The 5,465-nt window shown below is 36.5% G+C and overlaps 1 protein-coding gene and 1 long non-coding RNA gene across 2 annotated transcripts in view; one reads left to right on the top strand and one right to left on the bottom strand.

Annotated features, from left to right (window-relative positions):
* The window catches only part of LOC309491201 (stonustoxin subunit beta-like), a 141,544-nt gene that overhangs the window by 83,296 nt on the left and 52,783 nt on the right, over window positions 1-5,465 (bottom strand). The window lies entirely within an intron of this gene.
* Window positions 1-5,465, top strand: part of LOC309491306 — a 227,879-nt gene that overhangs the window by 185,044 nt on the left and 37,370 nt on the right. The window lies entirely within an intron of this gene.

Below are 5,465 nucleotides of genomic sequence, written 5' to 3'. Positions count from 1 at the left end.
GCTTTCATATGTTAAAACTTGAGACATCAAATCATTGCTTATTTTTTTAAAGTGGTTTTGTTTTTATCATAAGCTAAATATTAATAATCACAAATCGTGTGATTTTACATCCTCTGCATGTCAAATAAATGCCATAATGTATTATTCACATTGACACAAATCCACGTTTATGATGAGTAATGCCTTCATGACTTGATGTCTTATTTTTTAACTTATTTATAAATTGTCTCTCATAGACCCAAACCGACCGGAAAGATTTCCCAGGTCTGAATCCATGGAAAGAATATATTACAGAACAATGAACAACCCGAATTCAGGAAAATCTTGTAAAACTCAATAAAATCAAGAATCTGTGATTTGTAAATTCTCTTGAACCTTTATCTGTCTGACACAAGTACAAAGAAAATGTCCAATGTTTTCACTGGCCAAATGAATTGTATTTTTATAAATATAAACACATTTGGATTTAGATGCTGCAACACTCCAGAAACATTGGGATGGAGGCTTAACAAAAGTGAAACGTTTTTATAATATCCAAGTTAAACTCTTTTGAAACGGTCCACAATGAGCCGGTTATTGGGTGGAAAATGTAATATTCTTAAATTTCTTAATATTCAACAATATTATTATTGTATTTTAAATATATCATATATATTATTATTATTGATCTGACTGTACTGACGCTGACATCACTGTTTTCTTCAGAGCGGCTGTATAGATAAATAAATTAACTACATTTCTGAATTCAATCAACACTGAACTTAAGCTGGACTATGACTATTTTCTTCTAGATACTGTACAGCAGAAACTAACTCTGTTGCATTATTCTCCTGTTATCTCTGTAAAGCTGCTTTGAAACACTCTGTATTGTGTTAAGCGCTATATAAATAAAGGAGACTTGAAAAGAGCAAACCAAAGGCTCTGTCTTTGCAAGCAAAGATGTGTCATGGCTCATCACTTTGTGCCAAATTTCATTTAATTGTTAAACAATAAAAAAATCTAATTTCTCAGTGCAAGATTGCAAAGAATCTGTCTTTCACCATCTACCATACTAGCCTGGAAATCCAGACCTAAATCTAAAAGATTAATGGTCTGGTGTCGGTCAATGAAACCCGGCCAGCTCGAGGGGCGGCACCATGCATGCATTTGAAAATCTCACAGCACGCAATTGGATAACACTACGACCAATCACAACAATAAACCCCATACGCTTAGCTACCAGCGGAGCTAACTGGTAGATTAGACTCTTCCGGTCGGCAAAACATCAAAAACACCCTTCTTGCAAAGGAACGATTCGAGCGCCGTCTTCTGTTCCTCTTTTGGGAAAAAGCCAAGTCTAACTCGTTCATTGTAGCGGCCAAAGCCGCTTCAAACCACTGCTATTCATCCATAGGCATCTTGCAATGTTTACTGATGACTTCGACATCACAGCGCTGTCGTCATCTGTTTAGCTCGCCTCTGGCCCGCCTATATCAGATAACCCGATGTGATTGGTGCAGCTCAGATCGAGGGGCATATTTAATGAGCTCCATTGCTCGACACCAGAGTAACTCGCTGAGCAAATTCAACTTGTGCTCTCGCGAGAACTCTGGTTTACCAGGGTACTACCATACATAATATTGTGAAAAGATTCAGGGACTCCAGAAAAATCTGTCGATTAAGGGTAAGGCAGGAGACCTCTGTTGAATGTGCGTGACCTTTGATCCCTCAGACGGCTCTGCATGAGAAACCGCCATGCTACGGTGTTTAATACAGCCACATGTGCTCTGATCAAAAAATGCAACTTGAATCTGTTACACGAAGAGAAAGTTATACATCTGTTCGAGCTCATCTCAGATGGTCTTGGGGCAGTTGTGGCCTAGTGGTGGTAACCCGAAGGTTGATCAACGCACTTCTCTGCTCCTAATGTGTGTGTGCACTAACTTGGATGGGTTAAATTCAGAGAATGTGTGTTACCACACTCGGCCTTCGCATGTCACTTCACTTAGAACAGAAATGTACAATAAATCATTTGTACCTACAGCGATCAGATTGTATAATGATCAAGCACATCGCAAGCTATCACAGTTTTAGCTACCTGATAATATTAGTCATTTTTAACGTTAGATGTTGGATTGTGATTGTCATTTCTGCCGTATTGTCATTTCTTTTATATTGTCACTGTTCATTTCTGTCATTGTTATTTCTTTTTTTAATATATGTTTACTGGTTTGACTGTGGTGTCTATGTTTTTAGAGAATATGTTGTGACAAGGGCGCATAATGAATGACCACATGAATTTCCCCTTGTGGGTTAATAAAGATCACCTTGACCTTCACTTATAATTGGCTTTCAGAGTTAAATGTTTTCAGTTATTGCTGATTTGTCCCAGTGCGTTGGTCAACTTGTCTCAAAAACAAATTCACATACAATGTTCAACGAATTTTAAATTATTATACTTCCGTCATTATTTAACTTCACTGCCAGCTGTCAGTCTCATCCATTTCTATCTGAATCAGCACATGCGAAGGAAATCAAGTCAGTGAATTCATAAAGGAAACTAAATCATATGTGCTTAGTTTATTGTATGTAATATCTGGGATCTGAACACAGTTTCTCCATGACTTAATTTTAAGAGTCTTTCACCATCTAAATGATCATTACTGCATGTTCAGACAAAGTCCAGAGAAAATCCAGACATTTATTTGTATTATTGTAAGACCCTCTGCAAAACTTTCTGATTCTGATTAATCGCAGCATTCAGAGGTCAAATATTTCGGAATAATAACTGACAATCACCTGTACTACTGCTTCTTTCAACTCTTTTGAATTATTCTGTGGCCTCACGCTCACTTTATACGAACATAAGTTAGAACAGATATGTGGCGTCATCTTGTCTCCCAAACTGACAGTAAAAAACCTTCTGATAGACGGATATACTCTCAGGATCTCAAGAGTCTTTAGCTAAAGATTGGGATTCACAAATGGCATAATTGTACATCCTGCCTATGTCAAAGAAATGTCACAATTGCAGAGCTAATGAAACAATCTAATAAGCAAATAGTAATCAAATATATATTATTGCAATATATGCAAATTTTTCAAATTGATACATCACAAAATTGAAATTTGTACATAAATAGATAATCTTCTCTGACAAACATGACATGCTTGTTTATCAATCTGTGTGTTTTTAACTAGCCTGTATTCTCCTCCACTGTTCAGCTTGACGTCTGTTGTCAGCTGATGTTGAAGAATCAGCAGCTTTACAGGAAAAGTTCTGTTCATCTATAAGGTGATACCCAGACCTGTTATAGACCTAAATATACCCTAATTAACTGACAGCTTTCATCATGGTAGATGTTTGACTAGACAATATTGTACTGTATTACTTCTCCTGAAACTGTCTGTAATTCTCACACGTGATTCTGAATGATTTCCAAAGAGACATTTGAGCAAACCCAGATGCGGTCATTTACTATAACCAGTATAACTGACCACACAAACATATACACAAGTGTGTGATGAATGTGAAAATGGAGAATTAATTGTTTTTGTCATCTAGACTATAGTTGAACGAGTTCAGTCCTGTTTCCTGTGGAGAAATGATGTCATCTATGTCATATTAATGTCATAGTTCTTTAAACTTGGCCTGTAAACCAGTCTTCATGACAGTAAAACTACAGCATATCATGATGGACTCAGCAAAACACAATTATATACTGTATAAATTTAAAATATATAGACTGATCTATAACTATCAGCTAATTCAAAGGAATGTAACTGGAGAAACAAACCCTTCAATATTAAAATCCCCTTCCAAAAATAAAAGGAGAGCTATTTTCATATATAATAAGTGAAACAATATTAAGCATGATATCATAAAGAAAAGACGTTTCTAAAATGTAGTTCTCTCGTGTGTTCAAGTGCAGCTTTGAACCTATAAATGTGCGTGACCTTTGACCCCTCAGATGGCTCTTGTAGCAGGATTTGTGAATTTTAATAGGTATTGCGAACCTACAAATACACTTCCAAACACATATGCACGCACACACATACATAGAAGTCCAAAGCGCAGAGGACGGAAAGGACGCAAGAATACCCATATATGGGAAACAGAGATATCAGCGAAAACCCCCGTCTGAAGCAAGAGACGATTGATGTTGCAAGGCTCAGTCATGAGACTGAGTTCCTCTGGAAAAAACCCAAGAAACTGTATTAGAACAATGTAACCCAGTTCCGTATAAATATGACTGCATTTTGACTGTACGTTGCTGCATTTTTGATTTTGATGTCGATTGCATCCCTAGAGAGAAATCAAATCTCTTCTAGTTTAAATCTAGCTGAATTTCGTTTGGTTTAATTTTGCTCTGCTGTATTATTGTAACTTGAGAAACCTCGGATGAGAACAAGTTCGTATTTACTCCAATTGCTTGAGCTGCATCAAGGTAATTAGCCTTTGTAATATTCACTCATACAGGACTGCCCTGTTGAGATTGAATAAGCTGAAGTTTTATAACCTGTAACATTTTCTTTTTAATTTGCTACGAGTTTTAATTTTGTGTAACCAGTGTTTTAATCTTTTGTATAAATAAATTTTTATTTCTAAAAGACAATCACTGTTAAGTTTTTACTTCAGCTATTACAAACAGTTCTAAAAAGCAATAGACAGAGCAATTTATTGATCCTTTTCTAAACAAAGAAAACAAGGATTCCAAGAGAAGTTCTGCTGGATGGTAAGCATGGTTTTTATTCATATGTCTAGTAAATGATGTTTATTATTGTTTCCTGGGAGTGTAGGGACTACACCTAGATTTACTGGTATAAATTATAACAAGCTAATGAGGGAGTTGTATCTATTCTGACCTGACAGCAAAAGACCACCTAGACACAGTGATACCAGGGGTTATTCAGGAAAGTGAGAGTAATACCAGATCTCACCACATGGGGGCTCGTCCGGGATTGGGTCAATGTCTAATTGCCCAATAAAACCCACAAGAACCTAAGGGAACAATAGTTTTCAAAAAACTAAGACAACGGCTAAATCCAAATGCAAAACAATGTCTCCTTAGTGCTTTGAGGAAGTTACTGAAACAGTTATTTCCTCCTAACCTCAGTAAATATCTCGGGGACGCCTGAGATAAGATTGTTGGTTGGGCACGACAGAGGTAACAAGAGATCTCAGAGGCAGCGCTGTAGGACCATAGAGTACCTAAACTAGAAACCTCATATAAAGAGATTGTTACCAAAAAAGAGCCTCAGAGGAGTGTACAGATTCACACAGTCATGGAAAAAATAACCAACATTACTTTGCTATCGCAAGACCAATTAAATAAAAAAATTAAAAGATGCAGGGCTTGTAGGTAATGAGGAACTACTGGCTACTGATGATACATTATATACTTCTAATGAAGCTGGATTAAGTAAATTAGTCCAGGTAGTAGGCCATAAAAGTAGAAGTAAAAAGGTTACCGTTGAAATTGGGG

The sequence above is a fragment of the Leuciscus leuciscus genome (assembly GCF_965113295.1).
Source record: "Leuciscus leuciscus genome assembly, chromosome: 25".
Taxonomy (NCBI): domain Eukaryota; kingdom Metazoa; phylum Chordata; class Actinopteri; order Cypriniformes; family Leuciscidae; genus Leuciscus; species Leuciscus leuciscus.
This window is presented reverse-complemented; position numbering and strand designations above follow the sequence as displayed.